The following is a 25,699-nucleotide window of genomic DNA, read 5'->3' as shown; positions in this document are numbered from 1 at the left end:
CTTTTAGGTTTTGATAATTTCAGAAGTATAATTGCTACAAACTTATAAAAGCCATCACTTGAAAGTTTATTTAAATTTCTTTTATACTTATTTCATTTTATGAATTTTGAATAATTTTAAATTTCAAGTGTTTTAGTCTCTCAACTGAAGATAAACATTGAAACAAAAAATTGAAATACATTTACTGTTCAAAAATTCCCAAGACTAAGCATGAAAGAAATTTAGGTATTTTTACTTTTTTTTTTTTTTTTTTAAAGATTTTATTCATCTGAGAGAGAGAGAGGGAGAGAGTGCACAAGCAGGGGGGAGAGGGAGAAGCAGGTTCCCTGATGAAGCCAATGACCCGCGAGCCCGAGGCGGGGCTCAATCTGTGCTCAATCCCAGGACCCTGGGATCATGACCGGAGCCAAAGGCAGACACTGAACCAACTGAGCTGCCCAGGTGCCATGGTATTTTTACTTTCAAAGGATGTTTTAAGTTTGTAGAATCTGTACTTCTTAAGTTATTAAAGCTTAAAACTGCACTGAGACTGTTGGTAGGCTATTGTGTTTGAACTGACCTTTGTTCACTCCTACATAATGACTGCAGTTTTTAACATTGTTTTTCCCCGGGGGGGAAGAGAATATGAACTTAAGATCTTTTTTGTTAGCCTGAAGCCTTGTCTGGACCCCTTGCTGGGATAAGTACCAGCTACTGTGTGGCTATCTGATTACCCCAAATACGTAGGAAATGAGTTGATTGTGTTTTTCTGTTCCCAACCTAAAAATTTACTTATTCAGCTGACTTGGTGTTCCCATCAGGGACCCAGCAGTCAAAACAAAACACTAAATTGAATCCTGCTGGTTTCTGGAACTTATCAGTAGTGGAAGCCAGCTGGTAGCAGCAGAAGAGATAAGATAAAGGATGCAAGATGGCAGCAAAAAATTCCTGAATTCCAGAAGATCAAAGTATATTTCCTTAAAACAAATTTGTGACCTAATTTACAAGTTGTTTCACGTTTCTGTCAGGTAATTATTTTATTGATTGATTGATTGATTGAAGCTTTACCCCCAACATGGGGCTTGAACTCACAACCCCAAGATCGCATGTTCTATTGGCTGAGCCAGCCAGGCACCCATGTCCGGTAACTTTTAAATAGAGGACACAAAGCCTCTATTATTATGAAATTATTCATACAATTTTAATTTATTATTTTTAGAGGGGGCACCAGATATATATTTTGGCTGAATGCAAAATAGCCTCATTATTAAAATCAATATTTGGCTGAAGCAGAATATCAACATCATATAATAAACTTTTGAGATGCCAGAATCAACATGAGATATAATATTAGATATTAATTTAAAATATTACAAATTTATTATGAAAAATATTAGTATTCAGATTTTTAAAGTCTGATGTTTTATGCAGGAATATTTCTTTCTTTTGTTTTTAAGATTTTATTTATTTATTTGACAGAGAGAGAGAGCACAAGCCAGGGGAGCTGCAGAGGGAGAGGGAGAAGCAGACTCCCCACTGAGCAGGGAGCCCGATGTGGGACTCGATCCCAGGACCTTGGGATCATGACCTCAGCTGAAGGCAGATGCTTAACCAAGTGAGCCACCCAGGCATCCCAGGAATATTTATTTCTTATCAATGTAAGCTGATAGTTTGCTTCTGGGGTCATTATACTCTACATTTATGACACTAAATTATACCAGTCAGGATAAACTAGGTTATGCCTGGATAACAAATTCTAAAATCCCAGGGTCTAGGGGAGCCTGGCTCAGTCGGTTAAGCGTCTGAGTCTTGGTTTCAGCTCAGGTCATGGTCTTGGAGTCCTGGGATTGAGCCCTGCATCAAGCCCCACATTGGGCTCCATACTCAGTGTGGAATCTGCTTGTCCCTCTCCCTCTGCTCCTCCCCCTGCTCTTGAGCTCTCGCTCTCAAATAAATAAATAAAAAATAGTTTTTTAAAAAGATTTTATTTATTTGAGAGAGAGAAAAAGAGAGCATGAGCAGGGGGAGAGGGACAGAGGGAGAGGGAGGAGCCGACTCCCCACTGAGCAGGGGGCCTAATGTGGGACTCAATCCCAGGACCCTGGGACCATGATTTGGGCTGAAGGCAAACATTTAACGGACTGAGCCACCCAGGCACCCCAATAAATAAAAAATCTTAAAAAAAAAAGGGCTAAAAACAGCAAAGAATTATTTTTTGTTTGTGCTTTGTATCCATTGATGGGTTTGCATGCTGATGGAGACTCCACCATTTTATTATGCTCACATCTCAAAATGAGGTTCAGAGTTTAGTGTGGCAGAGAAAGAGAAGACTAGAGTATGTACCACAGGCAGCGAAGTGCTATGGCCCATATGTGCACATGTTACTTCCACTCATGTTTCATTAGCCAAAAGTAGTCAAATAATTGTACTTAACATAAAGGGCAGAGGGAGTGTCATCACGTGGAAGGAGAGAACAACACTTGGAAATACACAGTAGTGTTATTTACCACATAAATAGCCATTCACTCTCACCTATGGAGGGTGTAGTGACACAGAATGTTTGGTTAGTGCTGTCATTATGGGATACTGCTAGTGTTGATGCTGCCACATAATTACTAAGCCTTTCCTTTCTGTTTACTAGGAACTGGCTAAGGTAAAGACTCCTTTCCATTTTAAATCCCAGTCGGTATGGTTGCTGAAGATGGCACAGTTTGGTGGAAACAGTCCCATAAATGGAAGTTTCTCGTGCCAGTTGAAGAAAATATTTTCTGAATCTCTTCTGAAAGTGCTGTCTTCACTTATCGTTTCATTCCTAATATATATAGACATTTTGCCTGCAATTGCTGTTTTACAGTCATGTGAATAATGTTTGTCCTTATAAACCTTGCTTCTAAAAATGTGCTAATCGAGCAATATAATTGGCTTTCAAGAAACTAGTCATCTAGGTTTTTCCATCTGTGTTTCAGTTTCATTTCGTGTACATGAGTGTCTTCATCTTTCTGGTGGGAGAAGAGAATCTTTTTAGCAGCTATCATGTAAGAAAAACTTGTACTCTGAAAGTATCAGTTTGGTTACTTCTTCATCAGGTTCCAGCAAGCAAAGTACTTGCTCTGCAAGCAGTTGTAATAAGATGTATTGTTTTAATCTAAAAAGCATATTATTTTGGTTTTGTTCAAGATGGCTTTTAAATTGTTTAAACATCTTGTTAAATATATGACAAGGCAATTCCAAAATCTTTGGACATCATGTACTTTTGTCTTTGAAGTATGATGAAGTGGCCCACTATCCTTCTGCTTACAGACAGTGATAATGGCTTTTTGATTAGAGTACTGAAGTGAACAAAACACTGTATACTTATGATTCCTAAATCACTCTTAGCCTTTACCATGTTTGTTTTATTATTAATAATAGTGACACATTTTACAACTGATTTTCCATCCTATAAGTAGTTCTTCAGTCAGAATGCATGATGTTGATAGCTGTGTGAGAGCACAGCAATCTCTGAACAGAAACAGAGTGGAATTCATTATTAATCTACCATTTCATCTGACTTAAATAAGACCTGTAGTTGTTTCTACATATGCAAATGTCTGATGTCCTCCATAAAGTAGCACATTTAACAATATTGTAGCCTTTCTATATACAGCAGAACACTATTCAAGAAATTTTCCGATGACACATTTTTTAGAAGGAATTTAAAACTAGCATTTATAGCTCCAGCAAATACAAAAAAAAATCCTTCATTTTCAAATATTGAAAATACTTCATAGTATCTGGTAGGAGATGTCAAATTATGGCCTGAGGGTCAGATCTAGCCCTCTGCCTGTTGTGTAAATGATGTTCTGTTGGAACACAGCTATGCTCCTCTGTTTGCATTATTATCTACCTTTGCACCAAAACAGAGCTGAGTAGTTGTGACAGAGACCTAATGGCTGCCAATGCCTAAAATGTTATCCGGCCCTTAAAAGAAAAAGTGTGCTGACCTATGGTCTATAGTAATATTGTCGATAAGATTTTCTTTAACTTTTAGCTTCCCTAGGCATAGAACTATAAGGAATTCTCTTCTTAAAGCCTTCTCAAGAAGTCTTTTATTTTGAAATTTGCTAAGTGGGAATAAAATGCGGTTTTGAGACCTCATTTTGCTTTAGCACTTTCTTTTATTCTTCTTTTTTTTAAGATTTTATTTATTTATTCATAAGAGACACAGAGAGAGAGAGAGAGAGAGAGGCAGAGGGAGAAGCAGGCTACCCGCTGAGCAGGGAGCCCGATGTGGGACTCGATCCCAGGATCCTGGGATCATGACCTGAGCCGAAGGCAGATGCTTAACCACTGAGCCACCCAGGCGCCCCTTGCTTATTTATTTGATACAGAGAGAGAGCAAGAGCGAGCGCAAAAGCAGGGGAATGGCAGGCAGAGAGAAGAGGGAGAAGAAGGCTCCTTGCCAAGAAAGGAGCCTGATGCAGGGCTGGATCCCAGGATTCGGGGGATCATGACCTGAGCCCAAGGCAGACGCTTAACCATCTGAGCCACCCAGGCGCCCTCTTTTATTCTTCTTATACTTTATATTTTTTTAATGTATAAATTGAAGATGATTTATCAAGGATGCTATTGAACAGGACTTTGGAATTTTTCCTGCTTGTGAAATTTTGACATGACAAACTGACATTCTGCCATTAATTTACCCTTGCAAGATGTGAAGAATTCCTTAGTGAGATTTTTTCTTGTAAGGCTTATAACCTAAGTGAAAGTGAAGAAGAAAAAATTAAATATAGTTTTTATTTTAGAGTTTGTTGCTACAGCATAACCTAGCAAAAGCCAAGCAATGCAGATTCTTAATTGTTTCTCTACATAAGCTTAATAGTTTTAAAAATTATAATTATCACAGCATTTTACTCTTCAGTAATGGGTATACATTTGTTAATCAAGTGATGGATTTAAACTTAGAAAGCACATAAAAATGTTTTTACCTCAAGTTATTTTAGACTCTGCGTGTATGTTTGAAAGTGAATATTAAAATATTTTCAGTACATTTAAGTGATACACCTTATTCATATTATTGACATTGTTTCACTAATTATATATGATGATATCTCCTCTGTCATATGATCACTGGTTGTGCAAATTTTCAGAGATTCCAGAAATGATGTTGAAGTAGGCATTTGGCCATATAGGGGAGGAAAAATAATTTTCTTTCTACCCTTTGAGTTTCTTGGCTGAGACCCCCCCCATAATAAAAGATTAACAGGAGAAAAGCAGACAGAAGCTTAATAACATGTACACCTCCTATATACAGGGGAGAGACCCAGGAAAACTGAGTAACTCCTTGAAATAGCCCAAGCCACCACCTTAAATATCTTCAGCTAGAAACAAACGATGTTAGTGGGGGGAGCTACTTATGGGAGGTGACCAGGACAAGCACAGTAAACAAGGGTAAGGTTGTTAAGCAGATTTAAGTTGTTGCCTTCTGCACTGATAAGAGTTTCTAGAGATTAAGAGTCATCCTCCTCCTTCTGGTACAGAAGGAGACACCCCTACAAATGGAGATTTGCCTTGTAAATGTTTCTTTCTTACAAAGGGTAACTTGTATTCAGTTTTCAAAGCTTCCCCTTTGTCTGCTGTTTCTTAAAAAACAAAACAAAACATCAAACTAGTTTAAAATAATCAATATGCCAAAGAGGCATATTCTGGGGTGGTATATTTTGCTCTGCTTCAGCCATTTGGACTTCCAAAGACAAGGCTCAGGGGGAAACAAAATCCCAAGTGCCAAGTTCCAAGGTTTAAACAAAACTTCATTGCATCACCGTTATTTAATTCAGCAGGCTCTGAAAGTAATCCTTTACTGCTTGTCTGAAAATATCTTGATTTCCCTCTTATTTTAGATAGTTTCATAGGGCATATAATTCTAGGTTGAAAGTTGTTTTCACTTAGCATTTTGAGAATGTTAATTTCTGGCTTCTATTGTTGCTGTCGAGAAGTCTGTTGTCAGTTTAACTGTCTCTTGTTTTAGGTAATCTGTCTTTTTGGTGTTCCTCTTTGGCGTGTTTAGATGTACATTTCTTTTTATTTAACTTGCTTGGAATTTGTTGGTATATGGGTCAGGGTGCAGGCAGGAAAATGACAACAATGCTAGGTACTTCAAAGCAGAGAGGATTTTATAAGGGAATTAGCTACACATATACTGAAAGGTTGAAAGAGGAACAAAGGCGAGGTAGCTGGGAGACTGGAAAGCATAAAGTAGCTAGCATATCCCTAGGGCTCAAGGCACCAAAGGGAGGAGGTTATGCTACCAGAACCTTGGAGGGTAGGGGAGGGGGCCACTATCCCAGGAATGGTTGGGCTGGATGGTTGGAGGAAATGTTGTGGCTAAGGGCTTGTGGCCAGAAGGAGAAAAATTAAGAGAGCAAGTGTGAGAGCAGAACTCCTACTATTACCCTCTTTCTACTTATGATTAAGTACCAGTGCCTCTTATTGGTGGAAGCCACCTGCTAAAGGAGCCTGGGACAGCATTTTGCAAACACCCAACCCCAGTGCTACCTTGCTGGGGATAGAAGGTTGAATGTGGAGCTGAAAGCTAGGTAGGTATCCAGCACTGTTTAGCTTGTTGAATTTTAGGATTTGTCATCTTCAAACATGGCAAATTCTTAGCCATTCTCACTTTGACTGTTCTTTTTCCCTTGTTTTTTTCCCCCTCATTTTGAAAGTCTGATTAAATGTAATAGGTTCTTTATCTGCCCTGTCTTTTTCCCTCTCTTTAATATTTTCCATGTCTTTATCATGCTGCATTCTGGGTAGTTTCTTGAAATCCATCTTTCAGTTCATTATTTCTTACTTTGGCTGTGTTTAATTTGCTGTTCTGAATGGTGTATTGATTTTCCAATTTTAATTATTTTATTTTTAATTTCTAGAAATTATATTCGGTTTTGTTTCAAATCTGATTTGCTATTTTTTTTTACTTTCTCTTGTTCCTTAGTCATATTCTCAATTCTATATATTAAACATGCTCATTATATATTGTGTATCCGATGATTCCAGTATCTGTAATGTCAGCTGTTCTGATCCTTTGTTTCTGCTAATTATTGCTCATGGTAATGTGTGTTTTTTTCCTTTTTTATTGCGAACTCATGTTTGTTGGAATTCTATCTGGTGGAAGTAATTAATGCCTGAGCTTAAGGTAAGTTCCTCCTGAGAGGAGTAACATTTACTTTTGCTAAGTACCTTAGGGCCCCACTAACCTGAGGGGTCACTTAAATCCAAATCATTAATTTTTTAGGTCCCAATTAGATGGATTAGAGGTGTGGTGTCCAGTTGTGGTAGGCTGCTTCTGAAATGGCTCCCAATGATCATTGCCTCTTGGTAATCATGCCTTGTGTGATCCCCTCCCTTTGTATGTGGGCTAGACCTAGTGATGTGCTTCTAATAAATACAATACTGACAAAATGATGGGGTGTGACTTCCATGATTAGGTTACAAAAGACTGTGACTTCTATCTTCCTTATTCTCTCTCTCTCTCTCTCTTTCTGGCTCTTCTCACTTGCTCACTCTGATGAGACAAGTTAGTATGTTATAAGCTGTCCTGTTGAGAGGCAAGGAACTGAGGGCAGCCTCCGGCCAATAGCTAGTGAGGAACTGAGGCCTTCAGACCAACAGCCTGAAGAACTGAATACTGTCCACAACCTCACGAGCAGGGTTGGCAGCAGATCCTTCCCCGACTGAACCTTAAAATGACTGCGGCCCAGCTGACAACTTGACTGCCACCTTGTGAGAGACCCTGAGCCAGAGGACCCAGCTAAGCTGGGCCCAGATTTCTGACCCACAGAAATGGTGAGATCAGAAATGTTACTTCAAGACACTCAGTTTTGGTGTTATTTGTTATCAAGTAGTAGGTAAGTATCACACCAATCACCAGCAGTAATAGTCCTATTCTACTCTGTACAGGTTGAGCCAAATCTATGTTATTATTTCCCACTGTGGCCATCATTCCTCGAGAGGATCCTGGAACAAACCAGAAAGTACCCAAAGAAAGACTGTTAGGGGGGTAAGTGGTCTGGAAAATATGTCATATGAAGAACAGGTGAATGAATTAGGTGAGTTCTACCTGAAAAATTTATCTATTATGATTTTTTTTCACATTTTAAAAAAAGATGGTGTTTGAAAAGAAGCCTCATCTAGGAGCAGTAGGAATTATCAACACTTATAGGCTCCAAAGCTGTTGGAGGCTAGTTTGTAATCAGAAAATTCCATGGGAGACTTTTTTTTTTCCTCTTCCATCTATAGCCAAGGCCAGGAAGGGCGAGTTTCTTCTTTAATCTCTGGGGATGTTTGGTCTGTTCTAGTTCACTCACTGAGCATCCAGTTTCCACATCTTCTGTCCCTACTGAGGGCACATTAAAATAGCTAAGGTCAGCAGATGACATCAGTTTGAGAGATTACTCCCCTCTCTGAATTCATGTTTTCTCATCCTGAATTTTTTTAGAACCTCTGAAGGTGCCTGGGTGTCTCAGTCAGTTGAGCATCTGCCTTCGGCTCAGGTCATGATCTCAGGGTCCTGGAATCAAGCCCTGTGTCATCCGCGGGCTCCCTGCTCAGCGGGGAGTCTGCTTCTCCCTCTCCTACTGCTGCTCCCCCTGTTTGTGCTCTCTCTCTCTCTGTCTCAAATAAATAAATAAAAAATCGTAAAAAAAAAAAAAAAACCTTTGAGGATTTCCCTTACTTTCCACTACTTCAACCATGCATTTACGAAATATTTAAAATACTTTTCTAATATTTTATGCATTTTTGTCCTAGGAAGTTTTTCAGGATAGCTAATGTGTCATATTACTGGAAATGAAAGTCCCTACAGACCTGTTTTTTTTTTAAATTGTGGTAAAATATACATAACATAAATATTACAGTTTCAGCCATATTAAAGTGGCATTAAGTGCAGTCACAATGGTATATAACCATCATCACTATTTCCAGAACTTTTTCATCATCCCAAAGAGAAACTCTGAACCCATTAAATAATAACTTTCTATTCCCCCCACCTTCCTCCCAGCCCCTGGTAACCTCCTACAGGCCTTCTTTAAAGGGATAAGTTACTGCAGATCTTTTGAGAATATATCTGCCTAATCCCAGCTACTCTCAGATCCTAGGTTGAGGAAAAATGGTCAAAGACTATAAATTTAACATTGGGGACTTACTCCAGGGAAGTGCTATTGATTATTTCTGTGCTCTGTGCCAATGACCAGTTCCTTTTAAAGTTGACATGTGCTGCCAATATTCATATTTTAGGAAATTGCAATTTGGCTTTTCTGCCATTCTCCAGAAGCCCTGCTGTTTCCCAATTTTACCTTTATAACCTTCAGCAAAAAACCCCCCATGCGGCATGGAATTCCTACTACTTAGCTAGTAGATATTGCTAAGAAGAGCAAGATCAAAGCTTACTGCATTTTAAGTGAAAAGTCTGTTGTTTGTATGTGTACCTGCTATCATTAAAAAGAAATAATTACTCAGTGTACCTTTTCCATAGGAAAGTTTCATTAACTTCATAGCTAAGTGTATGAGAAGACAAGATACATTAAAGACTGAGCATTCTCTACTTCTCTCCCCATAACTGTCTAGTAAAGAGAACCACAGCTTACCACTCCCACCCCCCAGAGTTTCTGAGTAATTAGATCTCGGTTGGTGGAGTGGGTGGAGAATCTGCATTTCTAACCAGTTCCCGGGTGATGCCCATACTGCTGATCCCAAGAGCACACTGTGAAGTGCGAGCCACTGAGGTCCCTGATTGCGATGTCCCAGTGAGAGGCAGTGGAGGTGAGAGGTTGTTGGATTTAGGATATATTTGGAGGGGTCTAGCCAATGAAACTTGATGTTAAACATTGTGATCCTAGGTTGTTCTTTAAGTAGGTTTCCTGTTTGTGTGTTTCTGCTTTTTAGTTTTTTATTTTACTTATTTATTTATTTTAAAATTTTGAGGTGGAGGGGTTGGCAGAGCCATCTGAGGCTTTATTTGGGAAAAGACACTTGAATTGGTTTTTAGTTGGGGGCATGGGCAAGAGGGGGTACCCAAGGCAGTAGACACCCCCAAGGGTAGGCTGAGGGCTGAGGCTGAGCCTCAGGTGTGTGTCTTGTTCCTGATGCAACCTCCACAGCTCCTTCCCCCAAAGGCTCTGTGGCAGCCTCAGGAGCAGGGAGGCTGGAAGGGACCACAGTGGCTGTTCACTTGGACCGGACATCAGATGACTTGCACACCAGCTTCACAACCGTGGTCTTGGAGAAGCTGACTTGGCTGAAGGAACTGGAGACCTCCCGCAGCTGAAGCTGGACTGGAAGGAGCTAAGGCTGTAGCTGAGGGCAGGGCTCATGAGGGCCCTGTAGGCTGAGGTCAGCCCACGTGAGTAGTCATCTTCTGCCTCACAGACTCCAGCTGGCTGTCCTCGCCCTCCAGCAGCTTGCAGGAGGTGGTGATCTCGATGTTCAGGGCCAGCTTGACATTCACGGACTCCTGTTACTCATGCAGCTGCCACACCAGGTCCTGCTTGGCTCACTGCAGGGCAGCCTCCAGCTCGGCCAGCTTGGCATTGGCGTCCTTAATTAACAGTTAGCTCCCCACACTGCTCTGCATCACTGGTGGCGGCCTCCAGGGAAGCCCTCTGGCCTTTGAGGCCCTCCATCTCAACCTGGAGTTGGCTCATGTTCTGGTTCATCTCAGAAATCTCCATCTTCATGTGACAGCGGTCATCCCCGTGCTTCCCAGTCAATATCTGCAGCTCCTCGTACTTGATCTGGTACATGGTGTAGGCCTCAGCCTGGCTGTGGTTGGTGATGTCCTTGTCCTAGACCTTGACCTGGGCAATGATGCTGTCCAGATCCATGGAGCAGACACAAACGTGTCTGAGATCTGGGCCTGCAGCTCACTGATCTTCTCTTCATACAGCTGCCTTAAGAAGCTGATCTTCTCAGTCAGCCCTTCGAGGTGGGACTCCAGCTCTACCTTGTTCATGTAAGTGTCGTCCACATCCTGCTTGATTAGGACACATTTATGCTCCATGTCTGCATGCTGTTTGATCTCCTCCTACTACTTTTTCTTGAATCCTCCACCAGTCCCTGCATGTTGCCAAGTTCCACCTCCAGCTTCAACTTCTCCTGGCCCAGGGTGTCCAGCTGCCACCAAAGGTGGTTGTCATAGCTCTTGAACATGTTATCCTTGTTGCTCCAAGCCGTTTCCTGCTGCTGCGCGAGGCTCCACTTGGTCTCCAGAATTTTGTTCAGCTGATCCGGGTGCCACACCTTGATGAAGGAGGCGAACTTGTCGAGGGTTTCCAACTGCTCCTTCTCCTGGGGGTGCACAGCCTCGATGCTGGGGTCCACCTCCAGCTTAAGGGGACTCAGCAGGCTCTGGTTCACTGAGCTAACAGTGATGCCCCTCATACCCTCGGCCCCACTGTGGCTCCGGACCATACTCACGCTGGTGCTCAGGCCACACAGGAGAAGGCTGAAGAGCTGATATGAGCGCCGGGTGCACCTGCGTACATGTGGCTACTGAAGGCCCCAGGGGCTGCAGGTGGACACCTTGTAGGACTTCTGGGTCACCCTGATGGACATGGTGGAGGCTAGAGTGGAGGCGAGTAGGCTGAACCTGAAAGAGGTTCAAGAAGGACACGAGAAGCTGCTTCTCTGTGGGGGCTTTTTAGTTTTTTAAATATAAGAGCCAGTGCAGTTTTCTTAAACATACAAGCTCTAGGTTCAAATCAAAACTCTACCACCTATCAGTTGTGCAGTCTTGCACATTACTTCATTTTTCATTTGTAAAATGTGGATGATATGAGCAGGGGGTTCTTGTAAGGAATAAATGAGATACCTCATATAAAACTTATCATGGGGGTGCCTGGCTGGCTTAGTCAGTAGATCATATGACTCTTGATCTCATTGTTGTGAGTTTGAGCCCCACACTGGGTGTACAGATTACTTAAAAATAAATTTTTTTTAAAGATTTTACTTATTTGAGAGAGAGCACGAGCAGGGGGTAGAGGATGGGGTGGGGGAGGGGCAAAGGGAGAGGGAGAAGCAGACTCCCCACTGAGCAGGGAGCCCGATGCAGGCTCAATCCTGGACCCCGAGATCATGACCTGAGCTGAAGGCAGCTGCTTAACCTACTGAGCCACCCAGGCACCCCCAAAATAAAATCTTAAAGAAAAACTTATGGTATATGGAATATGGATTTTTGCCTGGTTTAAGTTGGGGCAAGGAGACACTGTTTAGATATTATAATAAGTATTGTCAAAACAACAGAAGAAAATTCATTTCTTTTCTTTTTCTTTTTTCTTTAAAAAATTTTATTTTTTTAAGTAATCTCTATACCCAACGTGGGGCTCAAACCCACAACCCCCAGATCAAGAGTCATATGCTCTACTGATGGATGCAGCCAGGCACCCCTCCATTTATTTTCTAATATTTTTTGGTAACCAAGAAATTTGCAGAAAGCTAATTTTTAAAATTTCTATTTTTATCGCCTTAACACAGAGCATATATTGGGTCAACAATAATTCTGATAGGCGACTTGAAAAATTTAGCTTATATCTTCTCGGCAAATTCTGTACAATATTATGTACAGTATTTACAATGGACATTTTATCCACCTGGATTTAATGGGTTTTGGTGAGAACTGCAAATTGGATATCTGTACTTGGCACTTGGAAATTTTCATTTACTTATTCAGTTATCTTATCAGTGGCACAATTAAAAAATGCTGAATTATTATCCATTCAGCGATAAAACGGCCAAAGGTCAAAATCTCTGATACTGGTTTTTGGCATACTGACACACCAAAGCAAATGATGCAAAAATTTTTAAATGTTTTCAGAGCTCAGTAAAATTTTGGCCAAGAAAAGTTTTCATGCAGGAAACATGATGCAAACATCTAGTTTTTTCTTACCTTTCAGAAAATGGAATTGTCCACTATATAATAATACATAATTCCAACAAATTCTTCTGCATCCAATTAGCTATAAAAAGAACTAACCATCAAAAGGCAATCATCTGTAGCAAAACGTTTTATCTTTGTAGATGCCAATAAAGGTTTCATTTCTTTTGAAAAATAGACAAAGATTATTTTCCAGCAAAATATAAACAGTCTTCTTGCATGCTGTAATGATCCAGGCTTGTTGTTTTCTTTTCCAATGGTTTTTAAGTGGAGACACACATGAGAATCACTTGGAGGGGGGTGCATCTTCACAATAGCCCTGGTCCTGGCCCCTGGGTAGATGCAAGGCTGAGACTCTCTGAGGCTGGAACATGGACATGTTCGTGTTTACATGTTCTTTAGGCTCCCATAAGACCACCATTTTGGGCCACGTGGCAGTTTGGATAATGTGAAAGCCCTTCTGCTATAGAACACCTAGAAGTGCTGGATAAAATAAGGCAAGCACCTTTTTTTAAAAAAAAAAAAGTTTATTTTTTTTTTAGTAATCTCTATGCCCAACATGGGACTCAAACTCAGGACCCCGAGATCAAGAGTCAACATGCTCTTCTGACGGAGCCAGCCAGGTGCCCCCCCACCTTTTTCTTAAAGTTTATTTTCTTTTAAAAGGAAAATATCATTTTATTTTTTTTAAGATTTATTTATTTGAGAGAGAGAGGGCGTATGTGGACTTGCACGCGAGTGTGGGGAGGGGCAGAGGACATGAGAATCTCAGAGTGTTGGCTGAGCACGGAGTCAGACTGGGCCTTGATCTCATGACCCAAGAGATCATGACCTGAGCCGAAATCAAGAGTTGGACGCTTAACCAACTAAGCCACCCAGGCGCCCTGAGGAGGCAAGTGTCATTTCATTTATCTATCTATCATCTATCATCTATCTATCTATCTATCTATCTATCTATCTATCTATCTATCTATCATCTATCTATCTATCTATCTATCGATCGATTCTATTTATTTATTTAGTTATTTAGTTATTTAGTTAGTTAGTTATTGAGAGCACGAGTAGGGGGAAGGACAGAGGAAGAAGGAGAGAAAATCAGGAGCAGACCCTGCGTGGAGCCCGGAGCCTGACTTGGGGCCTGATCCCACACCCCTGAGATCACTACTGGAGCCAAAATCAAGAGTTGGAAGCCTGACCGACTGAACCACCCAGGCACCCTGGCAAGTATCATTTTAAATGCACAGTTAGGAGAGTAAGGAAAATATTTCAAGGCCAAAGTCAGAGCTGGACCTACAGTTCCACATGGTAAGGAGCTGCTGACACTATTTCCCCCGGAGAGGAAGAGAGAACTGTTATTTTTGTAACCAAGATCTTGGGTTTTAACAGCCTTGGCGCTCCAGCAAAAAGGGTCTGGGAGCAGACAAGATGGGGATCTGGAACTAAGAACCTTGTATAAACTTAGGACCCTGAGAGGGCTACAGTGGAGTAGGAAGCAAAGCCATCCATTAGCTGAGGTAGAAAACAAAGCAGCTGGTCTACCCTTATCTGAGCTTTGAGTGGGGGGGGATACACACACACACACACACACACACATATACACACACACACATCCATGGGAATAAATAATCATCATCTTTTCTGAGGGTAGTTTTCAGTCTGAATTTATATTACCTCTGTGGCCTGGCAGCCCCAAGCTAGGAAATTAGTTTAAGAGATGGTTGCAGACTGGATTATTTTCATGGCTCTTGGAAAAAGCAAATGCAGGACATCTTTTGAGGGGCACAATCAAGTGAGACCAAAGCATGGTTGTGGGGGACTGTGGGAGTAATTTAACCAGAGCCCAGGTGCTCCTGGGGTGCGGAGTGGCTGAAGAGAGGGTGGACTGCCTGACCTCAGGCAATCACCCTGCTCCCTGCATAGCTGATGGAGACTGTCTTCTCCAAGTGCCACTACTCTGAGAGTCCAAAGGTGTACACTTAGCCTCAGAATTTGCTCAGTGGGATGAGAGTAAACAGATGACTCTTTCACCATCCTGTCCCCAGCAAATGATATAGTTAGAGCCTTGTGTGAGAACTTGCATATAGGGAGTACTCCTTGTTGCTTCCCTTGAACTTTGGAGTTGACTCAGATTAGGGCTGGCCTTCAGCCATTACCTGTTGATATGAGGCTAAGCTGCCAGGACCTCCATGGGAATATGAGTTCATAGGCCAAAATAACCAGACATCTGAGGAATACAGATGCCTCAAGAGAAAAACAACAATTTATGCTGACCAAGTACTAATTGTAGTAGAAATACTAACAAGCCAATCAAGGATTTTAAGTAAATAAGAAATGACTTCCCCTTCCAGTTAAGATGGAGAAAGTTGCAAGATACTGCCATTCCCACTCGACCAGGTGACTTGAGTAACTGCCAGTCGAAATCTGCTACTCTGTTCCAATAACCTGTAGAGCAATGAATGCATGGGTAGATGCAGACAGGCTAAATTTGATAAGAATGGTGATCTATGGTGATATTATTTACATGCGTGTGCTTACATTTTATTCAATACTATGCAATTTTATCTTGAAACTGCTGAGTCAATTAGGGGTAAGTTGGGGGAGATGTAAAGGTGAATACATCACTAACAGAATGGTTTATTAATTTGTGGTTCATTGGAAGACTACAGATTGTTCAAACAAATAGCTGTGAAATTTTCCTTAATCCTTTGTCATGGAGGTGTAACCCCAAATGAAAATCAGGGTGCCAGCATTATGGTACTACAACCAGCTTTATAAGAAGAGCCAGTCAAATTTTAATTTATTTAGCATTACTTCACTTGCAGGTTGTTTTTACAAATTGCATTGGCATATTCAACCTTTCTGGATTCAAACATTACATGTGTGAGAGCTACATGGCCTTGAGGTATGCAATTGTCCTCAAAAGCTTTGTGGAAACCTAAGTGTCAATCAGAAGCAACATTTGGTCAGTAATGGAGCCCTAGAAAAAAGTATGGTGAGCTAGGTAAACATTATATGCCCTGTCCTGGGGAGAGGGTCCACTGTGAGTCTCAACAAATATCCAAAATGCCTGATGCTTCAAACCCTGAAATTATGGCAAGCTAATGAAACTTGATTCCATTTTGGGGAAAAGACAGTCTTTTTAATAAATGGTGCTGTGAAAACTGGACAGCTACATGCAAAAGGATGAAACTAGACCACCTTTTAACACCATACACAAAAATAAGCTCAAAATGAACTGAAGACCTAAATGTGAGACCTGAAACCGTAAAAAATCCTAGAAGAAAAAACAGGCAGGGGGAGCCTGGCTGGCTTAGTCAGTATAGCATGAGACTCTTGATCTCGGGGTTGTGAGTTTGAGCCCAACATTAAGTGTACAAATTACTTAAGATTTTTTTTAATATTAAAAAAAAACACAGGCAGTAATTTCTCTGACATTTGCCCTAGCAACATTTTTCTAGATATGTTTCCTAAGGCAAGAGAAATAAAAGCAAAAAAAAAAAAAAAATGGGACTACATCAAAATAAAAAGCTTTAAAAAGCTTTTGCACAGCAAAGGAAACCATCAACAAAACAAAAAGGCAATCTACTGAATGGGAGGAGATATTTGCAAATGATATATCTGATAAGGGTTTAATATCCAAAATATATAAAGAACTTATACAACTCAAAACCAACCAACCAACCAACCAACCAACCAACCAACCAACCAACTAACCAACCAACCAGACTTCTTTTCCAAAGAAGACATCCAGACGGCCAAAAGACACATGAAAAGATGCTCAACATCACTCAGCATCAGGGAAATGCAAATCAAAACTATAATGAGATATCTCTTCACACCTGTCAGAATGGCTAAAATAAAAAAGAGAAGAAACAACAAGTGTTGGTGAGGATGTGGAGGAAAAGGAACCCTTGTACACTGTTGGAATGTAAATTGGTGTAGCCATCGTGGAAAACAGTATGGAGGTTCCTCAAAAAATTAAAAATAGAAATACCATAGGACACAATAATTCCACTATTGGGTATTTACCCAAAGAAAACAAAAACACTAATTTGAAAAGATATATGCACCCCCATGTTTATCACAGACAAATAAAAAGTCCACACAGCAGTTATATTTCTCAATAAAAATTCATCATGAAGCATATTGGGGTGTCATATTTAGTCCCCTGTGGGTTAGGCTGAATCATGATCTCTGAGATAAATCTCATAGTAACAACCAAGGACCAGACTTAGACCAGGGTGAATTCATTAAGATAAACACCATCAAGGGAGTAGCCATCCTGCTAGCCCTTCTTGGTTGTGTACCTTTCCTCCCCCATCTACAGTGCATATGGTGACTATTCCAGTCCCTAGTGCTGAAGAACTTAAAAGAGGGTGAAGAAGCTTGTGTTTGCAGTGTGATGTTTTACTCCAGGCCTCTATTGAAACTCTGCCCTCAAAAGTCAGTAGCACTGTCCTGGTGGCCCAGTACAATGTCTTCTCAGCCTTTATCCTACACTCGCTTTGCTACTTGAACCTACTGACCACCGTCTCAGTTCCTGGGAATCCTATCTGAGGCAGTCCAGACTGGAAAGAGACAGAAGGGTGAATCTGAGCCACAGTTCAGGAAATTAAGCACGAAACCTAAATATTTATTAGGCATCTGCTAATTATGCGTGCTAGGCATTTTCTTTCAGGCACCTGCGATGTATCGGTGAATAAAACAAAGACTGCTGCCTACGCAAATGAATATAAATGTCTCCAGGAACATTAACAGGATAAAGGATTTTATTCTCTCCTTCATGTCACTGTAGGTTTTATTCTCATTTTTATTACAGTACCTTCAATGTATTATTGCAAATGTTTGCTTATGGGTCTGTCTCTCCATCCTGGACTACGGCTTTTGGGATGGCAGGGATGGCGTATTTCATTATGCTGACACTCGGCGGGCATTTGATAAATGTCAGTAGAATAAATACCTGAATGAACAAATGAAGCTGGATTGCTAAACAGGCCGGCACTCTAATGTCTTAGAGAGATTGTGCTTATTTTGGTCTTAGAGGAAAGTAGATTTTATATTAAAAAGAAAACCCCCCACAAAACAAGAATACTGCACTAAAAGGAATACATATTAAACAAGAATCAGGGCTTCTCTCTGACACCCTAGACAAGACCCCATCATTTATTTTTCTCTGGATTAACAAAGCCATCTCTCAGCTTGGCTGTGTTCCTCTTCCAACTGGGCTTCTCTCCCTCAATCTGTTCTCCATAATGGAGCCAGGGAGTGTTTTAAAATACGACTATGACCGTGTCATTCCCTTCAGCAAAATTTGCCATGGTTTTGTATTTTAGTCAGTTTTTGCTGTATAACAGCCCCCACATCTGAGTGACTTACCAAAATAAATATTTTCATGCTTTTAGGTCTGCAGGTTGGCAGCAGTTTGGCTCACCCAGGTTGGGTTCAGCCGGGTAGGACTCCAGGTTTCTGGTAGGGTTTAGGTGTCGTCTTTGAACCATCATTCTAGGGCCTAGCCTGAAGGGGCATCGGCTCCCTGAAGCATATCCTTGACACACACCACCACAGGGGTGCAAAACGACAGGTGAACCCAAGTAGCTCATTCAGAGCTTCCGCCGGCCTTCTCTGCTACTGTTTCATTGGCCAAAGCAAGTCGCATTGCTAAACCCGAGGTCAAGGGGCAGGGACGTTTACTCTGCACACCGTAAAGCTGTGGTCAGTTCTGTAACACAAATGGCGGAAAGAATTGGGAGCAACAACCCAATCGACCCCACTTTTCCTTGACCTTAGGATTCAGTCCTAAACCCTTCACAATCTGTTTTCTTACTTTCCCACCTTCTCTTGCAACTTTTCCTCCTCTCTCACTGCATTTTCTTCGAGCTTTGGATGATCAGGAGACGATCAGGTCCAATAAGAGGGCATGCTGTTTTTCACGTGCAAGCCTTCATCCGTGCTACTGCCTTCTCCTGATGCACCCTTCTGTCTCTCTTCCTCACCCCTACCTCCCTGCTCCCACTCGCCCCAGGGGATTCACCTCTCCTGGCTGCCAGTATAAATGGTACCTCCTGTCCATCCCTCCTTGTCTGCATCGCCAAAGCTCCAGCACTTGATTTTATCAGAGCCTTTCTCACCAGGTATTGTTTTTTTTCTTATGTAATTGACTGGCTCCCCTGATTGACTGTGACCTTCCTGAGGTTGGAGACTGTGACTCTCTTCCACCAGCCTGTCCCCAGTTATTGCCTTGCATACAAGAGTACTCATTTTGTTTTTATTCAACGAATGTACTCATAAGCAAGAACAAACAACAGAGAATACAATTTGGTTTGAGGGTCTGCTCAAAGTAATTTATTTTGAAAAGTCTAGGATATACACATGTCCAAAAGGCTTAAGGCAATGAAATATGTGCATAGCCTTTTCATTTTTTCAGAGTCCTCTCTGGTCTCTGATGCTTATTTTCATTACACAAATCTCCCCTTTTTGAGACTTTTGTCATCCGCACACTACATTGCAAGACAGTCTATAGGTGAGCCCGGTAGTGTGAGGAAAGACTTTACCCTGTGGCTGTAATAAGAAGACAGAACTGGGCCGATGATGTTTGCAACAATTCAAAGGACACAGCCAGAATATTGATCAGCTCTTGTGGCTGACCGTATGCCAAGGGACAAAAGCAGCTCCCCCAGGACCGAGTGGTGAGACCTGCCTTTGTAAGATACACGGCTCTAAGTTACTTGTTTATAGCCAGAAGACTAATTCTTAATTGATGCATTTCTGAGTGAAGAGACCCAGATGTTACATGCTAATTTTCTCTTTTAGAGTGTGTCAATTTATGCAGTTCTGGCTTGAGGGCTGGGAGTCGATCAGTCACACCTGACTACCTGCTCTACATGAAAATATGAGCACTAATGTCTTGTCTCTGGAATTTGAGGAAGAAAATTTCATTAAGGATGGGAGCCATTCCTAGTCCCCAATAAAGGGCAGACAAGAAGGCCAATTAAGGATCTGAAGGTGATTGGCTGGTGGGTGTGGGGTGTGCATGGAGGGGGGATAGTAGAAGTCATGGAGGACCCAAATCTTCCAGGTCCTAGCATATGGGTTTGTTTACTTCTAGAGGTGATTGCCAGCTGAGGCCTGTGTTCTTGCAGCTCATTTCAAATTCTGATGATAGAGAAATTATTCCTTTTTCTGATGATGAGAAATCTGATCCAAGTCGCATAGGCTTAGAAATGTCTATGCTAGTAATTTGCTAAATTTAAGGATATAGGATTTCACAATTAGATTCTCATTTAAGAAAAACCATCTTGCTTATTTAGAGAATTAGTCTTTTATTAGTCAAAATGGATTTGCTTCTGAGGCTTAAACTACTTGGACTCATTTCAGGCAAATGTTTTCTAAGAGCTGAGTTCTTAAATTGAAAGAGAAACATAAGCCAACATAATAACATATTTAATGAGCTGCATGAATGCCTTGAAAAATCCCATCCTGGCCAAACAGTAGAACAGATATCATAACCAAAACTGCCAAATAGCTTCTGCCGAAGGGCCCAAATCATCCTAGGTTACAGTATAGACTTGTGGCATTTATTTATTTTTTCGATTTTCTGAGTTTCTTCTTATATGAAGCTTGGTCCTTTTAATTGTAGCCTCATTTTTCCCAGCTAATTTAAGGGCTTGGCAACACTGACTTGATTGTTTCTCAGATGGGATCAGTAATCTCTTTGGAAAAGCATGTGGGTTCGTGTGTGTCGGGGAGCAGGGGGAGGTGGTTATAAAGAGACTATGGAAACACTTTACATGTGCAAGCAGGGATGTGGAGAACTCCAGATTGTATGATTAACCTCTTCCAAAATGTCTCCCATCCTCTGTGCTGTGACCCTTTATCTCCCAATTGTTTTAGAAGTTGCTACGCAGTTCTCAGCACAGCTGCTTGAACTTCACGACGGCCTTGGGGACTTCCCCTCTGCCCATTTCGTCATTCACAGGACAGCGAACCTCTCCCAGCGCATATGGGAACTGCTCCGGTGGCCACAGAGAGGAGTCCAGCAGGACAGGGCCTGGGTGAGGGAGCCAGGTGAGGGAGAGAGGGCTGAGGCTGGAGGGCGCGGCTGTTCCTGGATCTGGAGGGCTGGAGGATCATGGATTTCAAGGTGAAGAAATGGCTTCTCAACGCACATGTTTCCAGGGTTCCAGGGAGAGGCCCTGGAAAGAGAACTTTCAGGGATGGATGCTCTGCTGACCATGCTCGCCTGACTCACCTCCCGAATCTGACCTTCTTGGGGCTCTCTTATGAGCTATTGCTGCCACCACCCCCAGGCCTCCTAGCGTTCTGGCGAAGGAACCTGACCCGGGGTGGCTGTTCAGTCATTGCCAGGGTTTTTGGTTACTATAAGGAAATACTCAATGAGCAGAGACGGATGTGAATTATGGATCTCCTCCCCCACAACCAGGTGGATACCACTATAAAACCAAACCTAATTCTGCCAAACATAACAAGTACTTAGAGCCAACAGTCACCAGACAGACGACTCATCCCCGTGAGTTTGGTGAGCTCACTGTCAGTTCCTTAGGCATTCCGACAAGCCCCTGGTCCCAAAGGTTTCATCCAGGGCAGACCCAGCACTGCTGTGAAGACGAGTGACTGGACCTTTTAGTGAGGTCAGGCCCCCATTGTCCTTTTTGAAGGGAGCACACACCAGATCAAATAGATTGGTTTAAGTTTATGTTTGGCTACTCGATGTAGTAGATTCCTATTTTCTTATTTATGCAAGAGCTCTGAGGCTCATGGAATCTTTCGGGTCCCTCATAGATCTCCAACACCACTCATTTCACCAATGAGCAATGATTTCCAACATCCCCTGAATTAATATAAAAGCCCCAGGGAAGATTCACATGGCCATGTTTGCAGAGCTACCCTGGAATGTGGTTTACTGATGAGAACCCTTCAGTGTTCGCTAACTGCCCCTGGGGTGTAGATTAAAGTACATTTTCACTCCTGTAGCAATTCCTGCGCTCCTTCCCCCCCACTAATCTTCATGAACAATATTATACACATCCTTCATGGAAATAAAATAACTCCATAAAATCCCTGCCCCTCACAGTAAAGCAGTGTACAGATTATTAACCATTGTTCCTCAATTCCAAACTCTTCTTTGTGCTGCTGGGGTGGGGACTCTGTGAGCGTGCCTGCTTAGCCAGCCGTCCCTGCTAGGCTCTGCCTGGAGGGCCCCGGGGCAGGGACCACAAGGCAGGAAGAAGAAAGCACTTTGCTCCCTCCTGGGTCCAGCCTCAGCCAGCGATTACACTTCGCTCTGTCAGTAGCATCAGCTTCCTGTGCTTCCGATACACTGGCACCAGCCCAGCCCCTCCCTGCTCAGAGGTCTGGGTCCCAGCTCCACGGGACCCTTCGTTGGGGCCCCTAGGCTCTGGGAACTGACTTCTTCCCTTTGTTTCTTGCAGTAACTGTCTTTGAGTTGCCTCATTGTTCTTGTTTTATGGTTCCAGGCCTCCAGTACCTGCTCTACTAAATCCCTATATTAAACTTACTCTGTTAAAATAACTGATCTGGGTTCTATTTTCCAGCCTGGATCCTAAAGGATACAGTCAGGGTCTAAATATAAGAACAGAAGCAAAAAAAAAAAAAAAATTCTAGGAGCTTTGCAATGAAAATTTCAAACCAAAATGTTACTTTACAAGGAAAGGACTAATAGAATATGATTATCTTTGGAGAGCCCAAGGTTGAAAATGTCAGTATGGTAGGCCTATATCAGGTCATTAGAAGATTTTCCAAGATCTAGTTATCACAGTGATGTGACAGCAGGTATTGGGGAAGCGGGCACTTCGTGCCTGGGAGTAAAAGACCGTGTGCTAGCTAGTCTCGAAAGATGGTCCCAGTAATACCTTCCCTTCCTTTACACACATGCCAGTCTTTCCATCAGGGTAGAACTTCCTTCCCCTCCCTGTGAATTTGGGCTTGTCTTGTGACTGGCTTTATGCTGATATTCTGGGAATTCTGAGCCCAATCATTAATAGAACTGCCAGCATAGGCTTCTTCCCCTTGGGTTGCTCATTCCTGAGACAGTCGCTCTCATAACCCAGTCACTATGCTATGAGAAGCTCAAGCCACAAAGCAAGGCCACATAAAGGAGAACTGATGTACACTTGTCAATAGCCCTAGTTGAGAGCCCAGCAGACAGCCAGCATTTGCTGCCAGCCATGTGAGTGTGCCATCTTGAATGTTCCAGACCAGCGGGCCCCCAGATGACTGTAGTCCTAGCTGACGTCAGGTGGAGCAAGAGAACCACCCAGCTGAGCTCAGTCAACTAAGGGATGGTGAAAAAGAATGAGATGATTGTTTAAGCCCCTAGGTTCTACAGTATGTCATATGTAACAAGAGAGAACGAAATCAGACAGGAAGACTAGTTCCCAGATACTGGGAGGCTAAGATCACTGATAGGAAACCTGGGGACATGGTTACTAAGGTTGGTCAAACCCATCCTAGCACTATTTGTACCTCTACCAAATGATTCCTTGTAAGGCAGCAGAGCAGCGTGAACATTTGATTATATTGACTGCTACCAGAATTTAGGGAAGGGCCTAAAATCCTTTGGAGGGCTGCTTAGGGGATGGAAGACAAAGCACTTGGACAAAGTGAAAAGAGACGACAAAGATCTCAGGAAAATTGCCTACATAGGAACGGAGGGGAATTCCTGGAGTGAGTGAAGACAGGAAGGCCCAGGGTGGGTGTGAGGCTGAGAGTGAGAGTGGGCAGGGCGCCAGGCAGTGGGCAGTAGGCTGAACTCTGGGGAAGTTCCTGCCAGTGAGCAGGTGGAAAACTTTTAGAACAAGGTCGTCCAGTACTCAGTATTTGCTATAAACTTACGCCTTTTTGGAATGTTTTCTGTTGAAACTGATGTGGAAATGAGACCACAGACTCAAGAGTTTTTCAAATAGGAACACTTGACATTTACTACAATTATTCATGTGAGAAGAAAGGAGGAAAGCACCTGCAAGCTAGAGCCAAATGACAATTTGCCTCAGTTCTTAACACATCAGCTTTACCGCTACTCTAATTCATGTGTGTGGTCCAAGATGCAACCCCCCCCTTCCAGAAATTGTGTTGGGATCTGCAGGGGATGGAGACTCTTGTATTCATAAACAAATTTATACAACTTTGAAAAGCAATTAAAGTATACATTTTGAAAACAAAGGAAGTCAAAGTAAACTGAATGAGTGTTCACCTGGAGAAAGATTCAGGTGACTTAAAAAGAAAGAGAATTGCAGTGGTGTCTTTTTGGCTCAGTTGACAGAGCATGTGACTCTTGATCTCGGGGTTGGGAGTTTGAGCCCCATGTAGGGGTGTAGAGATTACTTAAAAATAAAATCCTAAAAAAAAAAAAAGAGAATTGCAGTATTTGCTAAGAACCTAGGAATTAAACATTGAGGGAACAAAACATTAAGGATCTATTTTCTTAGTTGGGTTTTTAACTTTTGGGACATATAACATGGAACTTTTTTGCTTTGGGGATAGCCAATTTCCCTCAACTAGATGAAGGATAAAGGCGTTGCCTTTCTCACCTGGACAGAGATGAGATGAGGTAACAGAATAGGAAGAAATGTGTGAGTGAGACTCAGGAAGAGCTGGGATTCCTACTGAGAAGCGGTCAGGAGATCATGAGCTCCTTGCAGACATTTGGGGACAGCATTGAATTTCTCACAAGGTTTGGGGAGGCTTGAGCTGATTGAGCTCCTTCAAATCCAAGGAACAGACCCAGGTGATAATTAAAAGAGAGTTCCAAGAGACAATTAGACCCTGGTGCACATCACACATTGTATGTAATGCATTAACTTCTTTCCTGTGCATCTAGAATGGTACTTGTTCTCAACTCTCCTTGGGAGAATTGAGAACGGAGTCACCTGAATCATCTTCTGTGTTCCGGGGTTCAGAAATGGACTCCTAATTGAGACATCAGGCTTTTTATAGCCCAAATAAGGTAACTTCTGGTAGAGTCAGAAGAGTTTAGAGAAAAACTTCGGGAGTGTGTTGAAGGCCCTGGTTGGTGAGAGGGTCCCTATTCTAGCAATCAGAACCTCAGGTCTCCAAGCTGGAGGGCACCTTGAGAGTCATGGAATTCAGTCCCCTTACTGTCCTGTTGTAAAATGAAGCTCAGAGAGGTGAAGAGACTTGTCCACGGTCAAGAGTTTGTTAGGCAGCAGAGCTGGAAGGGGAACCCTGTTTTTTGACTCTAAGCCTAGGGGTCTTCTGAGAAACAGTCCCATGTGCTTCTGGCAGATTGTATTACTGTTCCCCAAAATATTCCCTTTTTTTCTCTCTCTTCAGTACCCCTTCCCTGTGGCTCATGATCTCTCTTCTCCTTTTACCTCAACAGCCTGAGGGAATATGGCAAGGAGCAGAGCTGGGCCGGCCATCGAGTGTGAGTGAGCAATACCTTTGGCTCGGTATAAGCCACTGAAGTTTGGAGTTGTTTGTTACCGCAGGCTGACTTAGTCTATCCTGACTCTTGCTGTTTTCTTCTGCCTTGTAAGCAGACCATTTTGCAAGTGAGGGAATGTATTATCCACTGGTCAGCCTAAAAACTGCATTTCTCCTGCAAGCTATTAATTTGGATTGCTGTTACACATTCATTTCCTCTGAGTCTGGGTTGCCTGAGCAGTGTCTGAATGGATCCAATCAACCTGGGTAACTGGAAAGTAAGAGCCAAGAGTTTGGAAAAGAAACAGTGACGTTGAGGCCTTCCCTGACCATCCCTCCCTCTACTAGAGAGAAAGCAAGGGAGAGAGGCAGGAGGGTGAGGGGAACGGGGCC

At 42.3% G+C, this 25,699-nt stretch overlaps 1 pseudogene; it reads right to left on the bottom strand.

The window, feature by feature from the left end:
* Positions 1–10,025: 10,025 nt before the first annotated feature.
* Positions 10,026–11,788, bottom strand: LOC116622831 (annotated as a pseudogene).
* Between the last annotated feature and the right edge of the window lie 13,911 nt (positions 11,789–25,699).

Source organism: Phoca vitulina, unplaced genomic scaffold (assembly GCF_004348235.1).
Source record: "Phoca vitulina isolate PV1807 unplaced genomic scaffold, GSC_HSeal_1.0 scaffold55, whole genome shotgun sequence".
Lineage (NCBI taxonomy): Eukaryota > Metazoa > Chordata > Mammalia > Carnivora > Phocidae > Phoca > Phoca vitulina.
Note: the sequence above shows the minus strand (reverse complement) of the source record. Positions and strands in the feature narration are given on the sequence as shown.